Source organism: Arachis ipaensis, chromosome B1 (assembly GCF_059453495.1).
Source record: "Arachis ipaensis isolate K30076 ecotype BB chromosome B1, ASM5945349v1, whole genome shotgun sequence".
Lineage (NCBI taxonomy): Eukaryota > Viridiplantae > Streptophyta > Magnoliopsida > Fabales > Fabaceae > Arachis > Arachis ipaensis.
Window position 1 is genome coordinate 126,150,346 of NC_142436.1, and position 18,387 is coordinate 126,168,732.

General features: G+C 39.2%; 1 non-coding gene across 1 annotated transcript; it reads right to left on the reverse strand.

Moving 5' to 3' along the window:
- Positions 1-5,657: 5,657 nt before the first annotated feature.
- LOC148578280 (small nucleolar RNA R71) lies at positions 5,658-5,761 on the reverse strand. Its single transcript, XR_015903633.1, has one exon. It is a non-coding gene; the product is annotated as a small nucleolar RNA R71 (small nucleolar RNA).
- Between the last annotated feature and the right edge of the window lie 12,626 nt (positions 5,762-18,387).

An 18,387-nucleotide genomic window follows, 5' to 3' on the forward strand; every position in this document is an offset into this window, starting at 1 on the left:
TGATGAGCCTACCTTTCCTTTATGGTGGCAAAAAGATATAGTAGCTCCCAAATATTCTTGGGAGAGTCTAGATGAAGTAGAACAAGCATTTGTAGGTGTTCTAAAGGAGCACTGGGGAGAACCTCTTCATCTGGACACAAAGAGATTTCTGGGAGATCCTTCCCTCCTTCATGCCAAGCTAGGTAGTGTCCGACCTCTTTCTTTGTGGAAGTGGTTTTATTTTGCTATTTCATGGTTTTTATCCTTGTGTAATTGTTTTTCTTGCTTCTTTTCAGAGATGGTGAAATCTTCGGATTCTATGAGGTCTTTTTGGAAGGCCAAGAAAGCGATGGCTGCCCAGAATCTGTCAAGTAAAACTTTGGGGGAGGGGTCTTCGGCGCAGGTGCCTCCGAAGAAGCCGGTGGCTGAGTCCCAGGGGCTGAGGAAGGTTATCCCGAGCCCACGATTTCGGATAGTTCCTTCTGACCCGTCTCAGGCGACCTCTGGTCCTGTTTCCTCTCCTCCTGCTGCTGGTCCCCTCCCAAGAAGCAAAAGACTTTTGGGACTTATGACTTGAATGATAAAGAGTTTGATGGAGTTGGTTTTGCTACAGAGTTGATAGCTCCTTATGGTAAGGTTCCATTGGATGATGTGTCGATCCTTCATCACCTTGATTTTATTGCAAGTAATAGAATTCAGATGGCCAATGTTGGCGCGGCCTTGTCTCAGGTTATCAGGGAGTCTCCAGTTCATGCCACTAAGGGTGTGTGTGGTTGGAGGGAATACAAGTATATTCCCAGAAATTTTGAGATGAGAATATCTTATTCCCATGTTTGGTTTAAGATTTAAAAAATTATTTCTGGGTATGTTTTATTCCCTGGAATCAAAATCCAACCCATTTTATTCCCATCTCCCCCCTGGTTATCTTTAATTCCAATGGGAATGGAATGTGTATAATAAAATAAAAAGACCAAAATACTCTTGTAAATTTCACTCCAACCCTTCTTTTTAGATTTTTACTCCTCATTTGATCAGAAATCCAAACCCTAGCAGAGCCCCTCTCCCATCGAAACTAAAACCTAGCCGAGCTTCTTCCCCAAATTCATGGAAGCTCCACCGACGTTGTAACACCCTAATATTCAAATCCTTATGCTCGAGTCATAAGTCAATGATATTACGGTGGTACGACTCTCATGTGGATTTTTCATATATAAATATAGGTAATTTTCGAAAGGAGTATTAATCGAGAAGCCTGAAAAGAGTAGAAATAAAATCGCGAAGACGTATCACTCACGTTTCGACAACGAAAAGTTAAACTGCTAAGCCAAACGCGATATACGGACAAGGCATAAAGGAGATTAAGAGATAGATAACAGATAGATATATATAGCATAAGTAAATAGCCACTAGTCGCGACCCGCGAAGTTTAGGCCGGCTAGGGTACAGTATGAAAGTAGATAACAACAGTATATCCTAATCTCTCTGATGAGCGGATAATTTATACGCTTTTTGACATTGTTTTTAGTATGTTTTTAGTAGGATCTAGTTACTTTTAGGGATGTTTTCATTAGTTTTTATGTTAAATTCACATTTCTGGACTTTACTATGAGTTTGTGTGTTTTTTTGTGATTTCAGGTATTTTCTGGCTGAAATTGAGGGACTTGAGCAGAAATCAGATTCAGAGGTTGAAGAAGGACTGCTGATGCTGTTGGATTCTGACCTCCCTGCACTCAAAGTGGATTTTCTGGAGCTACAGAACTTGAAATGGCGCGCTTCCAATTGTGTTGGAAAGTGGACATCCAGGGCTTTCCAGAAATATATAATAGTCTATACTTTGGCCAAGAATAGACGACGTAAACTGGCGTTCAACGCCAGCTTTCTGCCCAAATCTGGCGTCCAGCGCCAGAAAAGGAGCCAAAACCAGAGTTGAACGCCCAAACTGGCACAAAAGCTGGCGTTCAACTCCAAGAAGAACCTCTACACGTGCAACACTCAAGCTTAGCCCAAGCACACACCAAGTGGGCCCCAGAAGTGGATTTATGCATCAATTACTTACTCATATAAACCCTAGTAGTTAGTTTATTATAAATAGGACATTTTACTAGTCTTTTTGACAATCTTTGGACGCCTGGTTCTTAGATCAGAGGGGCTGGCCATTCGGCCATGCCTGGACCTTTCACTTATGTATTTTTAACGGTAGAGTTTCTACACTCCATAGATTAAGGTGTGGAGCTCTACTGTTCCTCAAAGATTAATGCAAAGTACTACTGTTTTCTATTCAATTCATCTTGTTTCACTTCCAAGATATTCATTCGTACTTCAATCTGAATGTGATGAACGTGACAATCATCATCATTCCCTATGAACGCATGCCTGACAACCACTTCCGTTCTACCTTCGACTGAATGGGTATCTTTTAGATCTCCTAACCAGAATCTTCGTGGTGTAAGCTAGAATGATGGCGGCATTCAAGAGAATCCGGAAAGTCTAAACCTTGTCTGTGGTATTCCGAGTAGGATTCAATGAATGAATGACTGTGACGAGCTCCAAACTCGCGATTGCAGGGCGTTAGTGACAGACGCAAAAGGATAGTAAATCCTATTCCAGCATGATCGAGAACTGACAGATGAATAGCCGTGCCGTGACAGGGTGCGTTGACCATTTTCACTTAGAGGATAAGATGAAGTCATTGACAAGGGTGATGCCTCCAGACGATTAGCCGTGCCGTGATAGGGCATTGGATCATTTTCCCGAGAGATGACCGAAAGTAGCCATTGACAGTGGTGATGTATCACATAAAGCCAGCCATGGAAAGGAGTAAGACTGATTGGATGAAGATATCAGGAAAGCAGAGGTTCAGAGGAACGAAAGCATCTCCATTCGCTTATCTGAAATTCTCACCAATGAATTACATAAGTATTTCTATCCCTATTCTATTAATTATTATTCGAAAATACCATTATCAATTTATATCTGCCTAACTGAGATTTGCAAGGTGACCATAGCTTGCTTCATACCAACAATCTCCGTGGGATTCGACCCTTACTCACGTAAGGTATTACTTGGACGACCCAGTGCACTTGCTGGTTAGTTACACGGAGTTGTGAACCATGGTCTTGGCATCATGTTTTTGGCGCCATTTCCAGGGAAAGAAAGAGCAATGAATTTTACATAATTAAAGTGTAATCACGATTCCGCGTACCAAGTTTTTGGCGCCGTTGCCGGGGATTGTTCGAGTTTGGACAACTGACGGTTCATCCTGTTGCTCAGATTAGGTAATTTTCTTTCTGTTTTGCTTTCAAAAATTTTTCAAAAATCTTTCAAAAAAAATTTTCTCACATGTTTTCGAAAAAAAAATGTTTTCAAAAATTTTAGATTCAAAATTTTTAAGAATGAATTCTAGTGTTTCATGAAGCATGTGAAGCCTGGCTGGCTATAAAGCCATGTCTAAATTCATTTGGACTGAGGCTTCCAAACCATCAGCATAGAGGCAAGTTACATATTTGATAAGTAATGAGCAGTATATTCTGATATCTTTCTGAAGCTTGGCTGGCCATTGGCCATGTCTAGTGTTTTGGACCGGAGCTTTCATTAAAAGCTTGGCTGGCTAGAGAGCCATGTCTAATTCCTGGACTGAAGCTTTAGACTAACATGGCAAGATTCCTGGAATTCATATTAAAAATTTTAGAATCCTTATTTTTCTTTTACAAAATAATTTTCGAAAAAATCCGAAAAAAAAATTAGAAAATCATAAAAATAAAAAAAAATATTTTTCATGTTTCTTGTTTGAGTCTTGAGTCATGTTATAAGTTTGGTGTCAATTGCATGTGCATCTTGCATTTTTCGAAAATTCATGCATTCATAATGTTCATCATGATCTTCAAGTTGTTCTTGGTAAGTCTTCTTGTTTGATCTTGATGATTTCATGTTTTGTGTCTTTTCTTGTTTTTCATATGCATTCTTGAATTCTTAGTGTCTAAGCATTAAAGAATTCTAAGTTTGGTGTCTTGCATGTTTTCCTTGCATTAAAAATTTTTCAAAAAATATGTTCTTGATGTTCATCATGACATTCAAAGTGTTCTTGGTGTTCATCTTGACATTCATAGCATTCTTGCATGCATCACATGTTTTGATCTAAAATCCTCATGCATTCCATCATTTTTCTTGTTTTTCTTTCTCTTCATTAAACATTCAAAAATAAAAAAAAATATCTTTCCCTTTTTCTCTCTCATCAAATTCGAAAATTTGAGTTGACTTTTTCAAAATTTTTTAAAATCAAGTTGTTTCTTATGAGTCAAATCAAATTTTCAATTTGAAAATCTTATCTTTTTCAAAATCTTTTTCAAAATTCAAATCTTTTTCAAAATTCTTAGTTATTTTCGAAAATTCCAAAAATATTTTTCAAAAATCTTTTTCTTATTTTTATATCAAATTTTCGAAAATAACATAATCAATTAATGTTTTGATTCAAAAATTTGAAGTTTGTTACTTGCTTGTTAAGAAAGATTCAAACTTTAAGTTCTAGAATCATATCTTGTGATTTCTTATGAATCAAGTCATTAATTGTGATTTTAAAAATTCAAATCTTTTTCAAAAACTAATTTCAATCATATCTTTTCAAAATATCTTCTTATCTTATCTTTTTCAAAAATTTGATTTCAAAATATCTTTTCTAACTTCCTAACTTCTTATCTTTTCAAAATTTGTTTCAACTAACTAACTAACTTTTTGTTTGTTTCTTATCTTTTTCAAAACTACCTAACTAACTCTCTCTCTCATTTTCGAAAATCCCTTCCTTCTTTTTCAAAATTTCTTTTTAATTAACTATTATTTTAATTTTTAAATCTTAATTTTCGAAAAACTACTAACATTTTTCCAAAAAAAAAAAAACTATTTTCAAAAATCACTAACTCTTTTTCAAAATTTATTTTCGAAAATTCCTTCTCTCTCATCTCCTTCTATTTATTTATTCATTCACTAACATCTCATCTCACATCTCTGCCCTCCTTACAGTTGTGTTTCTTTCTTTACATCACATTCTTTGTCTTCTTCTTTTCTTCTACTAACACAAGGACCTCTATACTGTGGTATAAAGGATCCATATTATTATTATTATTATTTTTCTGTGCCCTCTTCTTTGTCATATGAGCAGGAGCAAGGACAAGAATATTCTTGTTGAAGCAGATCCAGAACCTGAAAGGACCCTAAAGAAAAAATTAAGAGAAGCTAAATTACAACAATCCAGAGATAACCTTTCAGAAATTTTCGAACAGGAAGAGGAGATGGCAGCCAAAAATAATAATAATATAAGGAAGATGCTTGGTGACTTTACTGCACCTAATTCCAATTTACATGGAAGAAGCATCTCCATTCCTGCCATTGGAGCAAACAACTTTGAGCTGAAACCTCAATTAGTTTCTCTGATGCAGCAAAACTGCAAGTTTCATGGACTTCCATCTGAAGATCATTTTCAGTTCTTAACTGAATTCTTGCAGATAAGTGATACTGTTAAGATTAATGGAGTAGATCCTGAAGTCTACAGGCTCATGCTTTTCCCCTTTGCTGTAAGAGACAGAGCTAGATTATGGTTGGATTCTCAACCCAAAGACAGCCTGAACTCTTGGGATAAGCTGGTCACGGCTTTCTTAGCCAAGTACTTTCCTCCTCAAAAGCTGAGCAAGCTTAGAGCTGATGTTCAAACCTTCAGACAGAAAGAAGGTGAATCCCTCTATGAAGCTTGGGAAAGATACAAACAGTTGACCAAAAAGTGTCCTTCTGACATACTTTCAGAATGGACCATCCTGGATATATTCTATGATGGTTTATCTGAGCTATCAAAGATGTCATTGGATACTTCTGCAGGTGGATCCATTCACCTAAAGAAAACGCCTGCAGAAGCTCAAGAACTCATTGACATGGTTGCTAATAACCAGTTCATGTACACTTCTGAAAGGAATCCTGTGAGTAATGGGACGCCTATGAAGAAGGGAGTTCTTGAAGTTGATACTCTGAATGCCATATTGGCTCAGAACAAAATATTGACTCAGCAAGTCAATATGATTTCTCAGAGTCTGAATGGAATGCAAGCTGCATCCAACAGTACTCAAGAGGCTTCTTATGCAGAAGAAGCTTATGATCCTGAGAACCCTGCAATAGCAGAGGTAAATTACTTAGGTGAACCTTATGGAAACACCTATAACTCATCATGGAGAAATCACCCAAATCTCTCATGGAAGGATCAAAAGCCTCAACAAGGCTTTAATAATGGTGGAAGAAACATGTTTAACAATAATAAACCTTTTCCATCATCCACTCAGCAACAGACAGAGAACTCTAAACAAAATACTTCTAATTTGGCAAACTTAGTCTCTGATCTGTCTAAGGCTACTGTAAGTTTCATGAATGAAACAAGATCTTCCATTAGAAATTTGGAAGCACAAGTGGGCCAGCTGAGTAAAAAGATCACTGAAATCCCTCCCAGTACTCTCCCAAGCAATACAGAAGAGAACCCAAAAGGAGAGTGCAAGGCCATTGACATAAGCACCATGGCCGAACCTATGAGGAGAGGAGAGGACGTGAATCCCAAGGAGGAAGACCTCCTGGGACGTCCAGTGATCAATAAGGAGCTTCCCTCTGAGGAACCAAAGGACTCTGAGGCTCATCTAGAGACCATAGAGATTCCATTGAACCTCCTTATGCCCTTCATGAGCTCTGATGAGTATTCCTCTTCTGAAGAGAATGAGGATGTTACTAAAGAGTAAACTGCCAAGTTTCTTGGTGCAATCATGAAGCTGAATGCCAAATTATTTGGCATTGATACTTGGGAAGTTGAACCTCCCTTGTTCATCTATGAACTAAGTGTTCTGGATCAACTGACATTGCCTCAGAAGAGACAGGATCCTGGAAAGTTCATAATACCTTGTACCATAGGCACCATGATCTTTAAGGCCCTGTGTGACCTTGGTTCAGGAATAAACCTCATGCCCCTCTCTGTAATAGAGAAATTGGGAATCTATGGGGTGCAAGCTGCTAAAATCTCATTAGAGATGGCAGACAGTTCAAGAAAACAGGCTTATGGACAAGTAGAGGACGTGTTAGTAAAGGTTGAAGGCCTTTACATCCCTGCTGATTTCATAGTCCTGGATACTGGAAAGGAAGAGGATGAATCCATCATCCTAGGAAGACCTTTCCTAGCCACAGCAAGAGCTGTGATTGATGTTGACAGAGGTGAAATAGTCCTTCAATGGAATGAGGACTCCCTTATGTTTAAAACTCAAGGATCTCCCTCTGCAACCATGGAGAGGAAGTATGAAAAGCTTCTCTCAAAGCAGAGTCAACCAGAGCCCCCACAGTCAAACTCTAAGTTTGGTGTTGGGAGGCCACAACCAAACTCTAAGTTTGGTGTTGAACTCCCATATCCAAACTCTAAGTTTGGTGTTGGAGAGTCTCAACAAAGCTCTGCACATCTGTGAGGCTCCATGAGAGCCCACTGTCAAGCTATTGACATTAAAGAAGCGCTTGTTGGGAGGCAACCCAATTTTTATTTATCTAACTATATTTTTCTTAGTTATATGTCTTTGTAGGTTCATGATCATGTGGAGTCATAAAATAAATATAAAAATTGAAAACGGAATCAAAAACAGCAGAAGAAAAATCACACCCTGGAGGAGCATCTGTCTGGCGTTCAGCGCCAGAACAGAGCATGGTTCTGGCGCTGAACGCCCAAAATGGGCAGCTTCTGGGCGCTGAACGCCAGAACAGGCATGGTTTTGGCGTTCAACACCAGAAATGGCACACAAATGGGCGTTGAACACCCAAAATGGCCACCAACCTGGCGCTGAACGCCCAGAGTTGGGTGCAAAGGCATTTTTGCATGCCTAATGGGTGCAGGGATGTAAATCTTTGAACACCTCAGGATCTGTGGACCCCACAGGATCCCCACCTACCTCCACTCACTTATTCTCACCACTCTCTTTCACACAACCCCATAAACACTCTTCCCCAAAACCCTTCACCAATCACCTCAAACTCTCTTCCCCATCACCTCTTCACCACTCACATCCATCCACTCTTCCCCATAAACCTACCTCATAAACTCCACCTACCTTCAAAAATTCAAAACCAATTTCCCACCCAAACCCACCCATATGGCCGAAACCTTTCCCCCCCTCCCTTCCCTATATAAAGCCCTCAATTCTTCATCAAATTCACACAACACACCCCTCTACACCCTTCTTGGCCGAAACACTTCCCACTCTCCCTCTCCTCCATTTCTTCTTCTTCTTCTTCTATTCTTCTTCTCTTGCTCGAGGACGAGCAAAATTCTAAGTTTGGTTTGGTAAAAGCATAAGCTTTTTGTTTTTCCATTACCATTGATGGCACCTAAGACCGGAGAATCCTCTAGAAAGGGGAAAGGGAAGACAAAAGCTTCCACATCCGAGTCATGGGAGATGAAAAGGTTCATCTCCAAAGCCCATCAAGACCACTTCTATGATGTTGTGGCCAAGAAGAAGGTGATCCCCGAGGTCCCTTTCAAACTCAAAAGAAATGAGTATCCGGAGATCCGACATGAAATTCAAAGAAGAGGTTGGGAAGTTCTAACAAATCCCATCCAACAAGTTGGCATCCTAATGGTTCAAGAGTTCTATGCTAATGCGTGGATCACCAAGAACCATGATCAAAGTAAGAACCCGGATCCAAAGAACTATGTTACAATGGTTCGGGGGAAATACTTGGATTTTAATCCGGAAAATGTGAGGTTGGCGTTCAACTTGCCAAACATAGAAGAGAACGCACGCCCCTACACAAGGAGAGTCAACTTTGATCAAAGGTTGGACCAAGTCCTTATGGACATATGTGTAGAAGGAGCTCAATGGAAGATTGACTCCAAAGGCAAGCCGGTTCAACTAAGACGATTGGACCTCAAGCCTGTGGCTAGAGGATGGTTGGAGTTCATTTAATGCTCAATCATTCCCACTAGCAACCGGTCTGAAGTTACTATAGACCGGGCCATCATGATCCATAGCATCATGATTGGAGAAGAGGTTGAAGTTCATGAGATTATACCTCAAGAACTCTACAAGGTGGCTGACAAGTCCTCCACTATGGCAAGGTTAGCCTTTCCTCACCTCATCTGCCACCTATGCAATTCGGCTGGGATTGACATAGAGGGAGATATCCTCATTAAAGAGGACAAGCCCATCACTAAGAAGAAGATGGAGCAAGCAAGAGAGCCCATTCATGGAGCTCAAGAGGTGTATGAAGCTCATCACCATGAGATCCCGGAGATGCCTCAAATGCACTTTCCTCCACAAAACTATTGGGAGCAAATCAACACCTCCCTAGGAGAATTGAGTTCCAATATGGGACAACTAAGGGTGGAACATCAAGAGCACTCCATCATGCTTCATAAAATAAGAGAAGATCAAAAAGCAATGAGGGAGGAGCAACAAAGGCAAGGAAGAGACATAGAAGAGCTCAAGGACATCATTGGTTCCTCAAGAAGGAAACGCCACCATCACTAAGGTGGATTCATTCCTTGTTCTTATTTCTTCTGTTTTTCGTTTTCTATGTTATGTGTTTGTCCATGTTTGTGTCTTCATTACATGATCATTAGTAGTTAGTAACTATGTCTTAAAGTTATGAATGTCCTATGAATCCATCACCTCTCTTAAATGAAAAATATTTTAATTCAAAAGAACAAGAAGTACATGAGTTTCAAATTTATCCTTGAACTTAGTTTAATTATATTGATGTGGTGACAATGCTTCTTGTTTTCTGAATGTATGCTTGAACAGTGCATATGTCTTTTGAAGTTGTTGTTTAAGAATGTTAAATATGTTGGCTCTTGAAAGAATGATGACTAGGAGACATGTTATTTGATAATCTGAAAAATCATAAAAATGATTCTTGAAGCAAGAAAAAGCAGCAAAGAGCAAAGCTTGCAGAAAAAAAAAGGCGAAAAAAAAATAATAGAAAGAAAAGCAAGCAGAAAAAGCCAAAGGCTCTTAAAACCAAGAGGCAAGAGCAAAAAGCCAATAACCCTTAAACCAAAAGGCAAGGGCAATAAAAAGGATCCCAAGGCTTTGAGCATCAGTGGGTAGGAGGGCCTAAAGGAATAAAATCCTGGTCTAAGCGGCTAAACCAAGCTGTCCCTAACCATGTGCTTGTCGGGTGTAGGTGTCAAGTGAAAACTTAAGACTGAGCGGTTAAAGTCAAGGTCCAAAGCAAAAAAAAAAAGAGTGTGCTTAAGAACCCTGGACACCTCTAATTGGGGATTTTAGCAAAGCTGAGTCACAATCTGAAAAGGTTCACCCAATTATGTGTCTGTGGCATTTATGTATCCGGTGGTAATACTGGAAAACAAAGTGCTTAGGGCCACGGCCAAGACTCATAAAAAGCTGTGTTCAAGAATCATCATACTGAACTAGGAGAATCAATAACACTATCTGAACTCTGAGTTCCTATAGATGCCAATCATTCTGAACTTCAATGGATAGAGTGAGATGCCAAAACTATTCAAGAGGCAAAAAGCTATAAGTCCCGCTCATATGATTGAAGCTATGTTTCATTGATAGTTTGGAATTTATAGTATATTCTCTTCTTTTTATCCTATTTGATTTTCAGTTGCTTGGGGACAAGCAACAATTTAAGTTTGGTGTTGTGATGAGCGGATAATTTATACGCTTTTTGACATTGTTTTTAGTATGTTTTTAGTAGAATCTAGTTACTTTTAGGGATGTTTTCATTAGTTTTTATGTTAAATTCACATTTATGGACTTTACTATGAGTTTGTGTGTTTTTCTGTGATTTCAGGTATTTTCTGGCTGAAATTGAGGGACTTGAGCAGAAATCAGATTCAGAGGTTGAAGAAGGACTGCTGATGCTGTTGGATTCTGACCTCCCTACACTCAAAGTGGATTTTCTGGAGCTACAGAACTCGAAATGGTGCGCTTCCAATTGCGTTGGAAAGTAGACATCCAGGGCTTTCCAGAAATATATAATAGTCCATACTTTGGCCAAGAATAGACGACGTAAACTGGCGTTCAACGCCAGCTTTCTGCCCAAATCTGGCGTCCAGCGCCAGAAAAGGAGCCAAAACCAGAGTTGAACGCCCAAACTGGCACAAAAGCTGGCGTTCAACTCCAAGAAGAACCTCTACACGTGCAACATGCAAGCTCAGCCCAAGCACACACCAAGTGGGCCCCGGAAGTGGATTTATGCATCAATTACTTACTCATGTAAACCCTAGTAGCTAGTTTATTATAAATAGGACATTTTACTAGTCTTTTTGACAATCTTTGGACACCTGGTTCTTAGATCAGAGGGGCTGGCCATTTGGCCATGCCTAGACCTTTCACTTATGTATTTTTAACGGTAGAGTTTCTACACTCCATAGATTAAGGTGTGGAGCTCTGCTGTTCCTCAAAGATTAATGCAAAGTACTACTGTTTTCTATTCAATTCATCTTGTTTCACTTCCAAGATATTCATTCGTACTTCAATCTGAATGTGATGAACGTGACAATCATCATCATTCCCTATGAACGCGTGCCTGACAACCACTTCCGTTCTACCTTCGACTGAATGGGTATCTTTTAGATCTCCTAACCAGAATCTTCGTGGTGTAAGCTAGAATGATGGCGGCATTCAAGAGAATCCGGAAAGTCTAAACCTTGTCTGTGGTATTCCAAGTAGGATTCAATGAATGAATGACTGTGACGAGCTCCAAACTCGCGATTACAGGGCGTTAGTGACAGACGCAAAAGGATAGTAAATCCTATTCCAGCATGATCGAGAACCGACAGATGAATAGCCGTGCCGTGACAGGGTGCGTTGACCATTTTCACTGAGAGGATAAGATGAAGCCATTGACAAGGGTGATGCCTCCAGACGATTAGCCGTGCCGTGACAGGGCATTGGATCATTTTTCCGAGAGATGACCGAAAGTAGCCATTGACAGTGGTGATGTATCACATAAAGCCAGCCATGGAAAGGAGTAAGACTGATTGGATGAAGATAGCAGGAAAGCAGAGGTTCAGAGGAACGAAAGCATCTCCATTCGCTTATCTGAAATTCTCACCAATGAATTACATAAGTATTTCTATCCCTATTCTATTAATTATTATTCGAAAACACCATTATCAATTTATATCTGCCTAACTGAGATTTGCAAGGTGACCATAGCTTGCTTCATACCAACAATCTCCGTGGGATTTGACCCTTACTCACGTAAGGTATTACTTGGACGACCCAGTGCACTTGCTGGTTAGTTACACGGAGTTGTGAACCATGGTCTTGGCATCATGTTTTTGGCACCATTTCCAGGGAAAGAAAGAGCAATGAATTTTACATAATTAAAGTGTAATCACGATTCCGCGTACCACTCTCCCAAAGGAAACATAAGAGCCTCTATAGGCAAGTTCCAAAAGAGTTCAATACATAATATAATCTTTTCAAAACAAAGGTGGAGAGATTCTAAGCAAAACACAAAGTAGGGAAAATAAATATCTTCGCCGTCTCTCAGGCGAACCACAGCTCACTTCTGAGCACCTGGACCTGTATCTGAAAAACAAGAGATATATACGGAATGAGAACCCCGGGCCCATGGGTTCCCAGTACGGTAAAAGTTCCAAATAAATACAATGCACTGCAATAAAAACTCACTAAGCATCCTAAACTTCTTCACCAAATATCCAGCCTAAATTCTCACTAATCCATGAATAGGCAACTGTCGTAAGGGGATACTAAACCTAGTTCCTGTTACACATGTTTCCAAACTTGCTGACTCTTCCACGAGTCAGACTCAGAATCATAAGCAAAACTATCACCAGTTGTTCTGCCTCAGCAATTCTATATCAATACATCATACCCTCGCCTGGAGCTAGTAAAACCACATCACTGCGTCTACCCAGGGAGTTCCAATTATCTCATTCAATAATCATCATCATCATACAATCGCATCATCAATTCATCCCATCAAGAACAGCCCTCACACCCACCGACACCAACATGAGGGGCCTCTGAGTTGTACAAACACAAGCAATACAAGCAAGTAATACACAAATATGGTACAAGTAGAACAAGTAGCATATAGTCAAGTAACATGGCATATATGATGTAAAAATCCAAAACAAATGGCAAACCCAAACAATTCAAACATATGCAAATGATGAATGCCTGCCCTATGGCTGATGATATCATCTGTCGGTTATCAAGCCAACCCGACATGTCCGGTAGCTAACCCGGGCACAGTCTCTCTGTTGCGTATTAATATCATTAGAGGGAGTATGTGCCCTGTCACCATTAGAGGGTATCTGCGCCCTGTCGCCATTAGAGGGTATCTGCGCCCTGTCGCCCTTACAACCAGAGAGAAAACACAAACATGCTTACATTCAACATTTTTCATCATTATTCATTTATCATATGCCTTTATACTCAGCCATAATCCATAATGGCTTTGCCGTAACTCGGCAATAACTCAGCCATCCGGCTCATAGTTCAATCCAGAACTAGCCAATTTATCAACATGGCTCCGCCGTATCCGGCAATAACTCAGCCATCCGGCTCATGGTCCAATCAAGAACTAGCCAATTTATCAACATGGCTCCGCCGTATCCGGCAATAACTCAGCCATCCGGCTCATGGTCCAATCAAGAACCAACCATTTATCAATAAATATAGCCCTTCGGCTCATGGCATACACGGTACTTCCACCGCCATCCTCCATATCTCATATAATCATCTTTGATCATCATTGATCTTACCCTTTCCCCTTGCTTCACTCGCAAGTTACCACATCCCCTAGCTCCTTTCTCATTGCTAGGCATATCATAATGATTTAATACATAAGGGGTGAGATTGGAGGCTTAGAAGTATGAGATTTGGCTTTTAAAACTCAAAAATCAACTTTGGCATGAAAGCAGGGCCACGCGTACGCGCACTCCACGCGCACGCGTGGATGGCCAAAAACTCATCGACGCACAAGCGCCATATGCGCGAACGCGTGGGTTGAAAATATCCAAACGGCGCGCAAGCGTCAGCCACGCGTACGCGTGGGTGCTCTTGCGCCCAGGCACAAAACTGGCACAACCCTGGCACAACTCTCTGGAAAATAGCTGGGCATTTGGTGCAGCGCATCGACGCGCCCGCGTACACCACGCGCACGCGTGGATGGTGCTTTCTGGAAGAACGTCGCGTACGCGCCAAGTGCACCTATGCGCGGAGGGTCGTTCTGCTAAAAATTTTCTAAGTTAAAAGCTGCAGAATTTACAGATTCAACCCCCAATCTTCCGACGGACATAACTCTCTCATTTTAAATCGTTTTTCACCCGTTCTTCGAACAGCATGGACATCCCGGATCCAATTTCATTTCTAAACAAATTTGGTACAAAACAGATATCCGTAGTCCAAGTTATGTCCCATCAAAATATGCCCAAAAACCATGTTTTCATACAAAACCACAAGGTGCCATTTTCAAAACAAGCCATTTTCAACCCTTTTTGAAATCAATCAAAATGTACCAAAATCAACATCAAGCCATCCTCAACTCATACATTGACACTTTACCAAAATTCCCAAAACCACATCCAACCATTTCAACACTTCTCAATCAAATGCCTAAAGGATAAACACAATATCATGTCATACATCCTTCCTCATCCCAATTTCCAATAATACCATTTCCAAATCAACCATCATTATACCTAATCAACATCATACTCACTATCACGTGGTTTCACCCACAAATCAACCTTAATCATTCCTCAAGCATATATCACAACATACATATCTCTAATGCATCATCATACCATCAAGGCATCAATAATCATAATCACATATATGATCACATAATATATCTCAACTAAACCAAACATACCTCATCTACATAATTTCACCCAAAATTACCAAATTCTGCACTTCAACTCCTCATACCTTATTATTCAATAACCAACCTAATCATTCATATATTCATTATCTGAAATTCATCCAATCACTTGTGCCATCATACAATGCACACATCGACTTACCTTTCTTACCTCTTTTCGGCCTCCGGCCCAATTTTCACAATTTAAATGCACGAACCACAAATCAATACTCATTACCCAGTACATCAAATTCTCAATACACCAAGCATACATGGCCACACAATTTTCAACCCAATCATTAATTAACATTGCATACCAACTATGCATATTAGCACCAACCATTTACACAATCCAAACTTAATCCTAGGGGCATCTAGCCTAGGAATTCTCGTCACAACACACGGTACTTAAATGAAACTTAAACCGTACCTCTTGTAGCCAAACCAATTGAGCCTCTTCTTTGGAAGTCTTCACCAACCTTAGCTCCAAGCCTCACCAAAGCTCCTCAAGCAATACCAATCTCCCAATTATGCACCAACATCACCAAATACACTAACATAACCAATATCACATACATACATCAACCTAGGGCTCATAAAAATGACAAATCACAAGGGTTTGAGCACATCTTACCTCAGCCCATATGAAGTAGGGATAGAACCCACTTAGAATCCATGTTGGAGTATCCCTAAACACCCAAAACCACAAGATTTCAACACCAACTACCTAAAAACGTGTAACAGTAGAGAATTTCGAAAACTGGGCAGAGATGAATGGAATACTCACCATAAAACTTAGATAGAATTGTAGAGGATGAAAAGAGCGACGCGTGGCCGCAAACGGCTCGTCAATCGGAGCTCCGTAGCTCAAGTTATGGTGGTTTGAAGATCAAAGAGAGTTAGGTTTTCTCTCTTCTCTTTTCTTTTCCCAATTTCAGCGCCCAACACCCCTTCTTTAGGGCAAAATGAGCTGAAATGCTCATAACTAATGTTCATATATGTTGGGCCTTGGGTCCACTTAGGCCCGGTTCACTTATTTTTTTCCATTGGCCCAATTTTGGACCAAAACCTTTAAGATTAGCGCTCTAAGTCGCACTTCAAATATTTCTACCTCCCCTAATTATAATTCCTCATTTCTTAATCTTATTTACTCATAATCAATTTTCTCAGCTGCAGTACCAGACAGATCTCAGCCGGTACTTCCGGTCAAAATTCCACTGCGCGCTTTTACGCAGAAAACTATGTTTTCCGACTCGGAAAAATTCACTGAATCCAAATATCATATTTAAATCATTAAATTCCAATTTCCAAATCTTCCAACCATATTCGCTCCTATTTAACTTATTATTTAATTAATTTCGGTTAGACCGGGTATTACAGACGTCAGCACCGTCTCGCCGCCAATTTGAGTTTGCACGACCACCCCTCACCTTATTCTAGAAGGAAATTCACTTCAATCGTTCATTTGCGTTCGTGTTCCATCATCACAGCTCACGGCGGTTTACCGCCACTATATGCTTGCCGTCGTCGCTGCCGCGCCTCTAGCCGGATCCTCCGCGTCACGTGCTCACATTTGGTCTCTCTCCTCCGTCTGAGCTCGATTGCTACAACATTTTCTGAGGTTTTCGGTTTCTACTTGTTCATTCAAAATGAGTTTATTTACGTCTTTGGATTGTTGTTTTAATTGATACATCCTAATTCCTTTTTCATGATATATAGATGCTGATTTGCTTTTTAGTGGCAATATTTTCTTATCTCTGTGATTTGAACTATGTTTATTTTATTTCTCAAATAAATTGCTGAACTCTGTGGATTGAACTCTATTTACTTTTTTTGGCTGAAACTCTAATTTGAACTATGTTTATTTTATTTTTCAAATAAATTGAAGGTTTTTTAATTGTTGTGGTGCATATAGTGTTATAGCATATATTAATTTGTAAATTGTTGTGGTGCATATAGTTTCATCTCTTGATCAAAACTTGAAGATCACTTTCTGTTTGTTGTCGTTTTTCTTTGAATCTTATATTATATAATAATTGCTGAATTTTGATCTTTTGAATTTGTTAATATTTCTTTCTTTGTCTTGTTTTGATGCCTAATATCTTTGTTTCTTTGATGTTTCAAGAATATTTGATTAGCCATGGCATTGCCATTAGTTTCATATTGAAAATTGGGTTTCCATGGTGTAAAAGGTTATTGGTTGTGGTATTGTTTAGTTTTACTGGAAGCTTTTATAATTGGCATAACTATTTGTTAATATTTGTTATTTGTCCAAGTTGCAGCATAGCTAAAAGAATAAATATAATTATCAGGTAGTAGTAAGTAGTAACTTTTGGTGAATAGAGAGTTTGCACTTACTAAGTTAGTGCTTTGTCTTATGTATCCTGTGTTCTTTATTTTAGTAAGTAGTAACTTTTGGTGAGAAAGAGGGTTGCAGATACTATTTTAGGCATATTCCTATGTACCCAGTGCCTCTCTTCTTTTCATTAAGGAAGCATAACAAGAGGTTCTTTGATGATTACTACAACACTCAAAGCCCTTTGAAAAATGAAAGCAATTCTTTTTTGAAATTGGAAAAGGCTTCTTTTACCTTTTGATCAATGTATATATAAGACAAAGGCTATGGTGGATTGAATCAAAGATTGAATGCTGAGGTTATAAAATAGAGTTGTGTTTATTTTTTTCTCTGTTGATTCTGTTTTCAGTCATATGTTGTAACTTAGAATTGTTATTGTTTTTGGGTCTGCATTATGAAATTTTAGGTTTGATTCTTGTGGCATAAGGATTTATAAAGACTGTCGAGTAAACACACCAGTCCCTTTGCTTTGTATTCTCATAGCTTGTTCATAGAATAGAGCAGGATGTGGAGGAGCATGAATTGCTCCAGAAAAAGACTGAAAAAATAGTAGTTACAAGCTAACATGTTAGAAACAAATAATAATTGTATAACCTCTTATCAAGGACTAGTAATCATTCAAGTGTAACTGTGAGAGTGAATAATAATAATAATAATAATAATAATAATAATAATAATAATAATAATAATAATAATAATGATTAATAATAATACCATCCAAAGAAAGGATTGTGTCTTGGCCCCTCCCAGTTTCGTAATCTTAATTAATTATAACATTACATAAGTGTGATCATGACCTTACACCCTGTAGCTTTCTCCTTTCATATTCAATAATTCTTATTTTCGGTTTGGTTTTCTTTCCACCTCCTCATTAGTCACTAGGTTTGTTCCTTTAGAATTTCCAATAAAGGCATATAGATAGATAGATAGATAGATAGATAGATAGATAGATAGATAGATAGATAGAAGGGTGAAAGTGAAAGCAGGTAGAGAGGTTAATTAACAAGATAGATATATGGCTGATGCATTTGATGAGGAGTGTGATTATCTGTTCAAAGCTGTTCTGATTGGGGACTCAGGGATTGGGAAATCAAATCTGCTATCAAGGTTTTTGGGTCTGCATTATGAAATTTTGGGTTTGATTCTTGTGGCATAAGGATTCATAAGGACTGTGGAGTAAACACGCC